This window comes from Pinus tabuliformis, chromosome 7 (genome assembly GCF_031772625.1).
Source record: "Pinus tabuliformis cultivar Carrire ecotype Pingquan chromosome 7, CPIR1, whole genome shotgun sequence".
Taxonomy (NCBI): domain Eukaryota; kingdom Viridiplantae; phylum Streptophyta; class Pinopsida; order Pinales; family Pinaceae; genus Pinus; species Pinus tabuliformis.
Window position 1 is genome coordinate 2,056,969,348 of NC_142293.1, and position 15,522 is coordinate 2,056,984,869.

Genomic DNA, 15,522 nt, shown 5'->3' on the forward strand with positions numbered 1-15,522 from the left:
AATACAATGGCGGAAAAACTTAGTGAGTTTTACCTCACTTTACCCGGCTGATCCGGCAACAAAACTGGCTAACCCCGACTAATTTTACGTTGGCCCTGCGTAGGACCTACATTATCTCTTCTACCTACTACGTCAACCTTCACGACCGTTCCAGCAGTTCAAACTTTCTAGGTGTAGGGAAAATTCTTCTACTGTGCTGGCCCTTCTAGCTCCATGTCAGGACTGCATGGGTCTCGATTAACCCAGCGTCAGGCCTACGTGGGCCCAGATTAGCCCAATGTTAATCCTCTTAGCTGATGTGATGCCTTCAGTAGCTTCTCTCCACCTCTTTTTCAGTACTCCCAAACTATCCCTGCCCCTCTGCTGCAATTGATCACTCAGTTCGAATTATTAGCTTCCTAGCCCTAGAGATCGAACTCCAGATCAATTTTTTCTCTTAGTTTGTTTCTAAATGAACCCCGAGCCTCCTTCTTATAACATAAACTTGAAATCTGAACATAAGCATAAACAACAGAGAAAATAAGAATCGAACTCAAGATATTTGATGGCAGAGTTCGTCCCTCTTGGACTACATCTCCGGGTCCGCTTCCAAGTGGGCGTCTACTGAATTAGGAATGCTCAAAAAGTTTCTTTACATAAAATTTAGCCATGTTGGACTGTGCATGCAAGCACCAATGGATATTGTTATAATGATGGCCTCAACCTCTTCTCTCCAATGCAACTTTCTATTCTAAAAAAGGCCTAAGTATGACCAAATTATGCCTAAAAAGGCATTTACAGGCACTAATAAAACCATGTCCTGAAACTCATTTTACAACTCCTTCTGCACTGGTGTAATGTAAAATAACTTATAAGGCCACAGGCAAGTCTCGGGGTCAAACCTATGGACCTACTGAGATTTTGAATGGAAAACATAGTAATTCGTTGGAATATATATCATATATATATCATATATAGGTGAGTGGATATATATTCAAACACTAGTGCTTGTTGTATTGTTCCCTGTGGAATTTGTTGTTAATGGTTGAACGACAGTTTAGGTTTGCAACTAATTGGAATCTGACTATGGCATTTTATTACTAGAGTAACAGTTACTTTCCCGGTGGCTACATATATCGTTGGTATGGTTTTCAACTGACGATGTTATTGTTGGAACCATAACCCGCCCTGTGGCATTTTGGTTTGAACCAACAGTTTAACATAGGCCCAACGGGTAATATATACCATATATAACATTGTTATAACTCCAACCATCGACCCTTGGCTTGGCAGTTAACGAACAATGACAGTGGTATTAATATATATATACAATTATTATATAGTTCAACAACTCCGCTCCAACTTTGGTATTGCCGATATATATATCTTTTAAGTTGGCAGGCTTGCTAGATATGTTGGGCTCCACCAACTAACCCCCCAATACATAATACAATAAACATTAAAATAACATTTACGCCAATGTAATTCAAAAAACTATGGTAGTGTGTTGGTAAAGTTTTGTAGTGTATTTTCAGAGGTTGAGGGTTCGAGCCCCGACCCTGCCAGTTGACCTACATAGTTTAATTTAAATTGCCACGTGTCATGATGTGAGATTTCCACATGGCCTACAAAGGCCTCATTTTTTTTATCTGTTTGACATAAACTTCATAGTGTGTTTTATCCTTCATACGGAGGCCATTTTCAAAACCAAATATACCACTGGAATCAACACAACGAGCTCTTCAACTTGGCGCTAGTTTTGTGGGAATCTGAGAGTTTTTAACTTTGAGAATTTTGAGGATCCTCCTGGATCATTCCTCTCAACTAGAACCTTTTGGACCACCTAAATTTTGGTTTTAAGCAAACATGAGGTGAGGGTAAAACTCTCTCACCCTTTTGATCTCCATCCACCTTGCCTTGCTTGGATTCATGCTTTTGAGCCCCACTCGAAGATACTCAACATCTCCACACTTGGAAGTGCATACCTTCCTGTCTAAGATGGTATCTTCCTATAACTCAATCCTACATTCAGGTGCAAAATCATCTACAGTTGGAATTTTAACATTTTCCTCTGGATCCATGATCATTGGAGGTTCATACAACTTCAAATTTTCAACACTTACAACTGAATACATGTGCATGTATGGAGGTAAATTTAACTAGAATGGATTGTGCCCAATCTTTTCAACAATCTTAAATGGGCCATACCTAATAGGTTTCAACTTTTTAATTTCATATTTCATCCTTTATTTTTTTATGTGTAGCCATACTTAATCACCAACCTCGAAGTGATGATCCACCCGATGCTTGTCATGGCGCATTTTGTACTTGGCCTCACTTTTATCCAATTGATCATGCACTGCTTCATGAATTATTTTGATTCTTTGAACTTGATTTCTTTGTCGACATCCCCATATCCATCCTCCTTATATTATTCACCAAACATGAAGTCCATTGGTGATTTTGGTAGGTACCTAAAACATGTCTCAAAAGGAGATCTACTTGTAGAAGAATGCAAGGCTTGGTTGTAAGCATGCTGGACATAATGTAAGGATTCATCCCACAACTTAGGATGCTTGCTACAATAGCATCTGAGAAGATGTACCACGTTTCTATTCACCACCTCTGTTTGATCGTCGGTTTGTGGATTAAAAGATGTGCTCTTTTTCAACTTAGTGTCCATGAGTCCCCACAAAGTGGACCAAAACTCTCCCATGAAATGAGAGCCCCAATCTGAAATGATAGAAGTAGGCAACCCAAAATGAACCCATACAATTTGAAAGAATAACTATGCAGTCTGTTCAGTATTAACTTTCTTTCTACATGGAACAAGAATACACATTTTTCTAAATCTATCAACCACAACATACAAATAATCATGCCCTTTTCCAGACATAGGAAGTCCTCCTACAAAATCCATAGATATATTGTCCCATGGTCTAGAAGGAACTAGAAGTGGCATATACAAACCTAACTTTCTGTTGTTTGGTTTGCTTGTTGAACACATGACACAACCTTTGATGTACTTAGCAATTGTTTCATTCATTTGAGGCCAATAGCAATACCTTTATGACTATGCCATTGTTTTTCTTACACCAAAATGCCCTCAAATATGAGAAGAATGTGATTCCCTGATCACAAGCACTCTTTCTCCCTGTGGTATGCATAGCTTGCCAAGATGGTACAATAACTTGTTATGAACATGATAACTCACTTCTTCCACTTGAGCAACATGAGTTAGTGATTCATAAACATCTTTGAAATCAATATCTATTCAATGTAACTTTCATGTGCTAAAGAACTATTTTGAAGAATAACAGAATCATTCAAAGAAGGTATTGATAACATATCAGCTACTTTATTGGTGGTACCTTTCTCATATTTAATTACTAAGTGGAATGTGATTCCCTGATCACAAGCACTTTTTCTCCCTGTGGTATGCATAACTTGCCAAGATGGTACAATAACTTGTTATGAGCATGATAACTCACTTCTTCCACTTGAGCAACATGAGTTAGTGATTCATAAACATCTTTGAAATCAATATCTATTCAATGTAACTTTCATGTGCTAAAGAACTATTTTGAAGAGTAACTGAATCATTCAAAGAAGGTATTGATAACATATCAGCTACTTTATTGGTGGTACCTTTCTCATATTTAATTACTAAGTGTAATTGTTGCAAAAAGCTCATGCATCTATAATGTCGAGACTGCTGCAACTTAGTTTGAGATTGAAGGTATTGAAGTGGTTGATGATTGTTATGAATCATTGTTTCTTTTCCCATTAAATAATGTTTCCATTTTTTAGCACCTTCCACTAACACATTGTTGTCATTATGATACAAGTGTTGTCCTTGATGGCAACTCACTCAGAGGTTGATACATGTGATGGAAATTTAATCAGAGGACAGATCTTAGTACAGCAGGTCAAGAAAGAGATATACGCAGGTTGATTGTGACAAATCAGCGTATACACGGGGGTTGGACGTGCCAGAGACGCGTATGCGTATACACGCACTTCCACGCAAGGAAAAGCGCGTACAGGTGGGAAAACTTATGTCTTGGTCCGTGGTAGTTAGTCCTCGGTATTTGAACCTATGGTTTTGGACCATGGTATCTCGACAAGTGTGTTGAACCAAAGTATTGGGCTCTTGGTATTGATTTATTATGGTTTTGGACCGTGGTATTGAGCAAGGCCTAAGACTATAAAATGAAGAGAAGATCATTAGGCAAGGAGGTAGAGCAAGGAATGGATGTCTGATGAAGTGGGAAGATCTAGTATTGCTGGTTATCTGTTTGTGACGCTTGGCTAAGGTTGGATCTGACAGCGAAGGTATAAGTAACTATCTTTAGATCTGTACACGGTTTGTCTCTGGTGAAAGCACGTACACACGCGGTTTTGATATGGTCAAGTAGCATATGCATTATGAGATTTGGTGTTTCAGGTTGCTATTGTTTCTAGTGGTTGTTGCAGAGTTCTGGGCTTTGGTTTGTGTTTTGTGTTTTTGATGACAAGGTTTCAGTGATTCTGTATTGGGTGATTTAGAGATTTATGATGCAAGTATAAGTTGATGATTGTATTGCAGCAGTGATTTTTTTGTACTCATGGATCCATTCTGAAAATTAATGAAACGTGGTCCCTGAAGAAAAGAAGGTTGTAGCCTTCTGTAGGTCAGCACCTACGTACTAGTATATTAGCTAGTACAAGAGCTAAGAGGGTTGTAGCCCTCTGCAGGTTGAAGCCTGCGTGCTGGTAAAGGACTGCACCAGTACATTGTAAAAGAAGTTTCTTATTAAAGGAAGAAAGAGACGAATTGCAGCAAGGGGTTTTCACCCACATTGGGTTTCCACCTTATATCTTGTGTTCATGTGTGCTTCTTATGTGTGATGATCTGTTCTGTTTTACTGCACTTGATTACTGCTATTATGGTTAATAATGTTTTGATGAATTTACTGAAGATAAGCTAACTGAATCATAAGATTACTGCATATACGCTAGTTGCATTTAACACAGTCGCGTATATACGCTGATATACTGAACTGAAGCCGCGTATATGAATCTGGGTATGAAATTGAAAAGTATCTGATTTGATAATACTGATTCACCCCCCCTCTCAGTATTATTTCCAACAATTGGTATCGGAGCAGGTCCTTCAGAGGTAGCTTGATCGCTTGGAGGAAAAGATCCATCAGAATGACTAATCCAGAAAGAGAGGCACCCATCAGGCCACCAATCTTTGACGGGAACAATTTTACCCACTGGAAGATAAGAACCATTTCATATCTACAATCTCTTGGAGCAGAAGTTTGGGGAATCGTAGAAGGAGGATACACATTCCCATCAGCAACTCCTATAGATGCAGCAGAGAAAAAGCAATATGAGCTCAATGCCAAAGCTGTTACTGTCTTATTGGGAAGTTTGATACAATCAGAATTTATGAAGGTCATGCATTTCAAATCAGCTAAGGAAATATGGGACAAAATCATTCTGAGCTACAAAGGAGATGATCAGGTAAAAAGAGCAAAGCTTCAAACCCTCAGAATCCGGTATGAAACTCTTAAGATGCATAGTAATGAAAGCATAGCTAATTATTTCCTGTGTATGGATGAAATTGTAAATTGTATGAGGGATTTGGGTGAAGAATTTAAGGAAGTTGTCTTAGTTGAAAAGGTTTTGAGATCTCTGTCTGCTAAATTTGATTCCAAAGTGTCTGCCATAGAAGAAAAGGAGAATCTGCAGACAATTACCATGTCACAGCTTCACGGAATCTTAACTGCTTTTGAAATGCGAAAAGAGGGACCATCAGAAGCCGCATTCGAAGCATCAGGATACATTTCAGAGGAAGAAGATGAGGTAAATTTTTTCAAGAATCTTGAACGGCGAACTAGATGGTTCAAAGGTAAGCTACCTTTCAAATGTTTTTCATGTGGTAAAGTTGGTCACTATGCTGCTAGATGCCCTCATAACAAAGGAAAGATGTCTGAAGAAGGTAATAGAAGCTACTATACCCATGTTAAAAATAATGACTCATTCAATGGTAGTGAAGACATTAGAAGTCTCATGGCATATGAAAGGAATAATGCAGAAACGGAGGAAGTTACCAAATTAAACGAACAATTGGAGACAGTAACCAGGGTAAAGGAGAAATTGCAGGATATAGTGAATGATCAGAGCATAACAATTCAGAGACTTGAATAAAAAATCCTCTCTCTAAAAGAAGATCTTGAAAAATCAAGAGAGCAGAACAGAGAAGCTCTTGAAGATCAAGAACATGAAGTGATCAAATTAAAGCAACAAGTGGAAGAAGGAAGAAAAGCTGAAGAAGATCTAAGGAATCAGTATCTGAAAAAGGAAGAACAACATCAGGTTGAGGTAAATATCTTAAAAGGTAAATTAGAAGAAAAGGATAAATTGTTGCGATTTCAAGATAGTACTAAGATTTTGGATAACATTCTTGGTAGTCAAAGATCCCCTATTATCAAAACTGGTCTTGGTTTTTATGAATCCGTTGAAGGTGAATCTAGCGCACAAGGTGAGGCAAGAAACTCTAATGAGAAATCTGAAATGCTCAACAAGGAACAACAAAGGAAAGAAATTCCTCAAGGAAAATCCTTTACTTCTAACTATGGAAGTGATAGACGATTATTTCCTCCTCTGAATAATGTTGAATGTTATGTATGTCATAATCTTGGACATGTTGCAGCTAGATGTAGAAGTAGAATGGTTCAAGACCATCACATAAGATCATCACATCCCAGGTATTTCAGAGGTTATTGCTTTGCCTGCAATGCATATGGACACAAAGCAATTGATTGCAATAGAAGGAACATGAAATATGTAAGATGTTATACATGCAACAAACTTGGACATAAAGCAAGGGAATGCAGGAGCAAATTTCAAAATTCAAAACAAGAGGACCATACATCATCACAGTTCCAGGAATTGAAGAAGATAGAATTAGAGACAGAAAGGTGTGACATAACTCAGTTAGCTGACTTAACAGACACAGGGGAATCTGAAAGTGAAGAAATTCAGTATTCCATCTTGCATACGCTGATATAATGAAGATAAGTCGCGTATATACGCAAGTTTCATGCTGCAGAGTCGCGTATATGGAGATCAGAAGAAAGGGCAGCAGAACAGACCCAAGAAATGGTTTGGTCATGGTTGGCTCAGGCTCAGGGGGAGCATATACTTCAAATAATGCATTGTTGGCATTATGGTTAGCAGTTGTGGATAAAGTCTATGAAGCTAAATGATACATCTTGCTGTTTGATCAAAGGAATGGTATTGCAGGTTTGGATGCTGATACTTATAGTGCAGATCATATGTGATGAATGATAATCATGGTCTTGAATGAATTGCTGGTCTTAGAGCTGGCATGTGCTCAGGGGCAGCATGGACGGATTGGTACATATTGGCATGTACAAAAAGAGGGATCTCAATCAGAGATTCCAGCAGGTACTCAGGGGGAGTATGGACAACAGATGGAGATCAAGAACATAATATCTTGGTCCGCCCTTTGCCCTTGATGTCAAAGGGGGAGAGTGACTTGGTGTGGTGGTTGCCATCAAGTCCAAAGGGGGAGATTGTTGGCATTATGATACAAGTCTTGTCCTTGATGGCAACTCACTCAGAGGTTGATACATGTGATGTCAATTTAATCAGAGGGCAGATCTTAGTACAACAGGTCAAGAAAGAGATATACGCAGGTTCATTGTGACAAATCAGCGTATACACGTGGGTTGGACGTGCCGAAGACGCGTATGCGTATACACGCACTTCCATGCAAGGAAGAGCACGTACAGGTGGGAAAACTTATGTCTTGGTCCGTGGTAGTTAGTCCTCGGTATTTGAACCTATGGTTTTGGACCATGGTATCTCGACAAGTGTGTTGAACCCAAGTATTGGGCTCTTGGTATTGATTTATTATGGTTTTGGACCGTGGTATTGAGCAAGGCCTAAGACTATAAAAGGAAGAGAAGATCATTAGGCAAGGAGGTAGAGCAAGGAATGGATGTCTGATGAAGTGGGAAGATCTAGTATTGCTGGTTATCTGTTTGTGACGCTTGGCTAAGGTTGGATCTGACAGCGAAGGTATAAGTAACTATCTTTAGATCTGTACGCGGGTTGTCTCTGGTGAAAGCGCGTACACACGCGGTTTCGATATGGTCAAGTAGCGTATGCATTATGAGATTTGGTGTTTCAGGTTGCTATTGTTTCTAGTGGTTGTTGCAGAGTTCTGGGCTTTGGTTTGTGTTCTGTGTTTTTGATGACAGGGTTTCAGTGATTCAGTATTGGGTGATTTAGAGATTTATGATGCAAGTATAAGTTGATGATTGTATTGCAGCAGTGATTGTTTTGTACTCATGGATCCAGTCTGAAAATTAATGAAACGTGGTCCCTGAAGAAAAGAAGGTTGTAGCCTTCTGTAGGTCAGCACCTACGTACTAGTATATTAGCTAGTACAAGAGCTAAGAGGGTTGTATCCCTTTGCTGGTTGAAGCCTGCGTGCTGGTAAAGGACTACACCAGTACATTGTAAAAGAAGTTTCTTATTAAAGGAAGAAAGAGACGAATTGCAGCAGGTGGTTTTCACCCACATTGGGTCTCCACCTTATATCTTGCGTTCATGTGTGCTTCTTATGTGTGATGATCTGTTCTGTTTTACTGCACCTGATTACTGCTATTATGGTTAATAATGTTCTGATGAATTTACTGAAGATAAGCTAACTGAATCATAAGATTACTGCATATACGCTAGTTGCATTTAACACAGTCGCGTATATACGCTGATATACTGAACTGAAGCCGCGTATATGAATCTGGGTATGAAATTGAAAAGTATCTGATTTGATAATACTGATTCACACCCCCCCCCTCTCAGTATTATTTCCAACACACATATAATTCTTTATCATATGTTGGATAGTTAGCAACTACTTTAGAAAATGTTTCTAAATGAAAACAAAAAAGGCTTCCCTTTTTGCAATAACAGTCCACCCATTGCATACCCACTAGCATCAGTTTATATTTCAAATGGCTGTTGAAGGTATAGTAATGCTAAGATTCGAGCTGTCACAATTTTTTTCTTTAGAGTATCAAATGATTTTTGTTGTTTTCCTCCCCATGGGAAGGATACCTTAGAACTTATTAAAGCATGAAGTGGTGATGAAATAAGAGAGAAATCAGAAGTACATTTCCTCCAATACTGAACTACATCCAAGAAACTTATCACTATTGTCACATTTTGAGATCTTGGCCACTTAATGGTTACATCAATTTTAGTTGGATCTATTTTTAGATGATCTCCTCCAACTATGTAATAAGGATAAACAAAGGAAGTTTTCCCAAATTCACACTTAGAAAATTTGAGATACGGTTTCTCTCTTTGCAACACATCAAAAACATGTTTAACATGCTTTCCATGTTCTTCCAAACCTGAACTGAAAATAAGAATATCATCTAGACAGACTATGACAAACTTATCAAGAAAAGGATGAAACACATCATTCATCACTTTCATAAATTTTTCTGGAGTGTTGCATAAACCAAACGACATAACCAACCATTAATAAATCCCCTGTCTAGTCTTAAATGTAGTTTTTGTTAGGATATTCTGACACATAAGAAATAGTTAAGTATAACTTGGTCTAGTGTAGAGTTAGGTAAAGTGTGTTTCTTTACTTTATACTTTTGTAACTTACAATCCGTCGGTCATGATATGTTCTAGACATGAAGTGATCTGACGGTTCATTATCTCCTCGATATTACTGACACTTGATCCGTGGCTTAACACCCGATTGGTCCATGATCTCTATTTAAAAAGCATGGAGGGTCATTTGTAAGGTGACCGTTCATGAGAGAATCTTATGTAAATTTTCTTTCTTTTACATTAATAAATTTCTTGAAGTGGCCGCGTTGGTTTAGGTTGTGGATTGTTTCCCTCTTTGAGGCTTTTAACCACGTCAAGAATACTAGTGTATTGATCTATGATCTATTTGTGAGCGGTGTCCCTTGGTGTTCTATCTATGGAAATTACCCTGTTGCCAAAATGTACTCTATTTGCCTTGTTCATTCCCTTTCTGCCTCTTTCAAATGGGAAGTCCATCAGATGGATGTTAAATCTACTTTCTTGCATGGGGACTTACATGAAGAAATTTATATGGAACAACCTCCTGGCTTTATACAAATAGATTCCAGCCTTGTATGTCGGCTTAAGAAATCCCTTTATGGTATCAAGCAAATCCCTCATGCTTGGTATGCCAAAATGGATAGCTTTCTTTTAGATACTGGATTTTCTAGGCGTCATTCTGACAATACTGTGTACACCAAGAAATTGGGTAAGTATCTTATCATTCTTGTTCTTTATGTTGATGATCTTATCCTTACTGGTAGTGATCCCAACCCTATAAACCATGTGAATTCCAACCATAAAAGTAAGTTTGAAATGATGGAATTAGGGCACTTGCATTATTGTCTTAGTCTTCAAGTCTTGCAATCCAAAGAAGGTATTTCCATTTCCCAGTCTAAGTATGCTTGTGATATTATATGCCACTTTCACATGGAAGATTGTAATCCAACCCCTCCTCCCTTTCAGTCTGGAGCCAAAAATTTAGTCACTTGTACTTCCCCTGAAGTTGATGCTACCTTATACCGTCAGCTTGTAGGAAAACTTTTGTATCTAACCCATACCATCCTGACCTTTCCTTTGTTGTTGGCCTTATTTCTTGGTTTATGCAAAACCCACATGAAAGTCATTTGAAATCAGCTAAAAGAATACTTCGTTATGTTCGAGGTACAGTTCAGTTTGGGATTCATTACAGTGCAGAAGCATCTCCTCTATTGGTTGGTTTCACTAATTCTGATTGGGCTGGTGACCCTGATCATTGGAAGTCTACTGCAAGTTATGTCTTCACTCTTAGTTCTGGACCTATTACATGGGCTTGCAAGAAACAAAGTGTCATTTTAGCATAATTAGTGTATCATGGCGTCATAGAAGCTAGTAAGGAAGCCCTGTGGCTTCGTCAGATCCTGTCAGAGTTTGGCTTTTAGCAGCAACATCCGACTACACTTTGGTGTGATAATCAAAGTGCCATTCAACTATGCAAAGATCTAGTCCAACATCAACGTAGAAAACACATTGAATTACACATGCACTTCATCAAAAATCTCATTCATGACCATGTTCTTGAAGTGAAATATGGTTCAACTGATGATCAAGTTGTATACATCTTTACAAAGGCTCTCACAGAGGCGAAGTTTACTAAACTTCAATTTATGGTTGGAGTTTAGGAAGTTGTCACTAAGGGGAGATAGGCTCTAATGCTTCCTTCCTTCTCCTATTGTGTCTTATTTGTACATCCTTCAATCCTATCCCAATTTGTTATTAAGGTGGGATGTTAGGATATTTCGACACATAGGAAATAATTAAGTGTAACTTGGTCTAGTGTAGAGTTAGGTAAAGTGTGTTTATTTACTTTATACTTTTGTAACTTACAATCCGACGGTCACGATATGTTCTAGACATGAAGTGATCAAACGGTTCATTCTCTCCTCGGTATTACTGACACTTGATCCATGGATTAACACCTGATTGGTCCATGATCTCTAGTTAAAGAGCATGGAGGGTCATCTATAAGGTGACCGCTCATGAGAGAAGCTTATGTGAATTTTCTTTCTTTTACATTAATAAATTGTCTGAAGTGGTCGCGTTGGCTCAGGCCGTGGACTGTTTCCCTCTTTCAAGGTTTTAACCATGTCAAGAGTACTGGTGTATTGATCTGTGGTCTATTTGTGAGCAGTGTCCCTTGGTGTTCTATCTAAAGAACGTACCATGTATATTCCTACAGTTTTCCATATATCATTCTCTGCAATACGAATCTAATGATAACCACTTCTTAAATCCAGTTTTTTAAAGTAAACAACATTCTTTAATTGATCATGCAAATCATCTATTCTCGGAAGAGGATACCTCTTCTCAATGATGATTTTATTTAAGGCTCTAAAATCAATGCACATTCGCCAAGTTCCGTCTTTCTTAGGGACTAATATGATCGATGATCCACATGGAGAATAACTAGGTTTAATGAAGCCTTTATCAACCAATTCTTGAATTTGTTTCTTAATTTCTTCATTTTTATGACCGACGTACGATACATGCCAATATTCGAAAAAGGGGCATCAAATTTTAATTGAATCTCATGTTGTATTTCTCATTTAGGAGGTAGACTTTTTGGTTCTTTAAACAATTCTTTATAAGAATCTACTATTTCAACCAATTTGTCCTTAAACTTAGAATCACACCCTTCAAAAGCATCATAATTATCTTTAGTTTGTTCTTTAACAAACATGAGAACATAATTTTTACTTGAATTTATGAGTCTTTTCATTTGATTTACATTGATTAAATCCAAGATTGTCTTCATTTTGTGTGCCTTGACAATGTATTTAGTTCCATTTTTAAAGAGATGATACTTATCCTCCTTTCTATGAAATATGGCATCTCGATCATAAAGATAAGGACTACCCAACACAACTCCACATATATCCAAAGGAATCACATCTAAATCAACTTCATCAACAAAATTAGCTATAATTGCAAACCTTAAACGACACTGTTTTGTGACTTGCATCTGACTGTTTTCTTTCAACCATCCTAAAGGGTATAATTTTGGATGATGGTTAGTTTCCAATCCCAATTTCCTTACTAGTTCCTCAAGTATTAGATTTGAATGTGATCCACTATCAAATAATGTATCTATCTTAGTGTGCTTGGAGATAATCCTGATATCAAACAATTCAAATCTCTTCTTTTCTTCAATCACATCATTAGATTTTGAAGAAGATGTAGAACAAGTACAACTAGAGCTAGATTCAGAAGGATTACCTATCAGACCCATAGTGGTTATCTTCTTTTCATCACCGGAGTCAGATCCCAAATTTTGTTGGACTGCAACATTAGATTTCATCTCACCCTTCTACTTAAGGAACTTCTTGGCTTACGTTTTGGATGAAGTTTCCAACACTTGGAGTCATCATGTTCAACCCTCTAACAATGAGTACAAGCAGTCCTTTCTCGTTCTTTCTTAATTGTTGTCGATTTTTCCTCTTTCAACTTTCTCTTCCCTTTTCCTTCTTTGGAATCATTGTTCTTTGAATGCTTGAATGGTTTCTTTGAAAAGTTTGTCTGGAAAGGTCTGCCACCTGATTCAATATGAATGGCTTGTACACACACTTCATCAAAGTCAGTTGGATTAAACATAAGAAATGTATGTCGCAAATAAGAATGCAAAATTCCAATATACTTTCAAAAATTATCCCATGTGTTTAATGGACTATTAAGTGCTAATGCCTTTTTCCTGAATTCCTGTGTAAACTCTTGCACACTCTGTCCTTTACCTTGCCTTATATGCTACCAATCCATTACAATATGTTTCATATATCCTAAAGGATAGAATTTCTTTCTAAGAGCTTTAACAAAGTTAGACCATGAAGAGATAATTCTACCTTTATGCTTCAAATCTGATTGATTTTTATTTTCTCGCCAAATCAAAGTTTTTCCCCCATTCTAAGTGTAGCTAACTGAATTTTTGCAGATTCATCAAAAATATTCTGAATTCTACAATACACCTCAAGTTGTTTTATCCAGTTATCTAAATTTTCATGATTCATTTCACCATCATATATTGGTAATTCAAACTTAACATCAAGATTCAAAAAGGGAGATTTCTTTGGTTTATTTTGTGAGTCTGAATCTGAACTGGAATGATAAGAGGACGAGGAAGAATAGGAAGAGGAAGATGGAGGAGAAGGAGGTTCATTACCATAAGCTTTTTCCTTTCCCTTTTTCAATTTCACACCTTTAGAAGATGAAGTTGCATCTCTAGTCTTCTTGTCTTCATAAAGTTCTGAATTCATCCTTTGCATAGTAAGGAACACCTGCTGAAATTTCTCCTCGCTCTTTGTCTCAAGAGCTTCTCCTTCATATGAACCTACCATCTTTTGTGAGACTTTCCTCCTTCCAATCTTTAGATTTAACTCTTCAAGTTTCCCTTCTCCACCTTGCAACCTAGATCTAGCCAACATTCACATTGGCAAATATCCTACTTATACATGATCAACCTTGCTCTGATACCAAAATATGATAAAAAAACACGGGATTGACTATTTGCTCAATTTCACCAAATATTAACTAAGGTTGCTTTTATGTGAATGAATGAGAGAAATTGATCTTTTAAGTGCCTTTAAACATAAGCTTGAAATATTAACATAAGCATAAACAATAGAGAAAATAAGAAGCAAACTCAAGATATTTGATGACGGAGTTCGTCCCTCCTGGACTACATCTCCAAGTCCGCTTCCAAGTGGGCATCCATTGTATTAGGAATGCTAAAAAAGTCTATTTACATAAAATTTAGCCATTTTGGACTGTGCATGCAAGCACCAATGGTTACTGTCAGAATGAAGGCCTTGACTTCTGCTCTCCAACACAACTTTCCTTTCTCAAAAAGGCCCAAGGATGGCTAATTTATGCCCAAAAAGGCATTTACATGCACCAATAAAACCTGGTTTTGAAACTCATTGTACAACTCCTTCTGCAATGGTACAGTGGAAAATCTTTTATAAGGCCGTGGGCAGGTCCTGAGGTCAAACCCATAGACCATCCATGCTTTTGAATGAAAAACATAGTAATTCGTTGCAATATATATCATATATTTGTTTTACAATATATAAACATATATTATGGTTTAAAACCATAAGTCAGTGGATATATATTCAAACACAGGCACTTGTTGTATCTTTTCCTGTGCCATTTGTTGTTAATGATCGACCAACAGTTTAGGCTTGCGGCTAACTGGAATCTGTCAAAGGCATTTTATTACTGGATTGGCGGCTACTTCTTGGCGGCTACATATATTTTTGGTATATTTTTCAACCAACAGTGTTATGGTTGGAACCATAACCCGTCCCGTGGCGTGTTGGTTGGAACCAACAGTTTAACATAGGCCTAGTGGGTAATATATATACCATATATAACATTTTATAACTCCAACCGTTGACCTGTGGCTTTGCAGTTAACGAACTCCGACGGTGGTATATATATATAACCTTTGAGTTGGTGGGCCTACCAGATATTTCGGGCTCCACCAACTCACCCCGCAATACATAATACAATAAATTTTAAAATAAAATTTGCGCCAATGTCATTCAAAACATTGTGGTGGTGTGTTGGTAAAGTTTTGTACTGTTTTTTCAGAGGTTGAGGGTTTGAGCCCTGACCCTGCCAGTTGACTTTCACTATTGACTTTGACTTGCCATGTGTCATGATGTGAGATTGCCACTTGGCTTGCAAAGGCCTCATTTTTTTTCACATGTTTAACATAAACTTCAGAGTGTATTTTCTCCTTCACACTGAGGCCATTTTCAAAACCGAATATACAACTAGAATCAGCGTGATGAGCTCTTTGAGTTGGTGTTGCTTTTGCAGGCATCTAAAACTTTTGAACTTTGAGAATTTTGAGGATCCTCTTGGATTAGA

General features: G+C 37.7%; 1 non-coding gene across 1 annotated transcript; it reads right to left on the bottom strand.

Moving 5' to 3' along the window:
* Positions 1-5,199: 5,199 nt before the first annotated feature.
* Positions 5,200-5,345, bottom strand: LOC149256764 (small nucleolar RNA SNORA17). Its single transcript, XR_016267796.1, has one exon. It is a non-coding gene; the product is annotated as a small nucleolar RNA SNORA17 (small nucleolar RNA).
* Between the last annotated feature and the right edge of the window lie 10,177 nt (positions 5,346-15,522).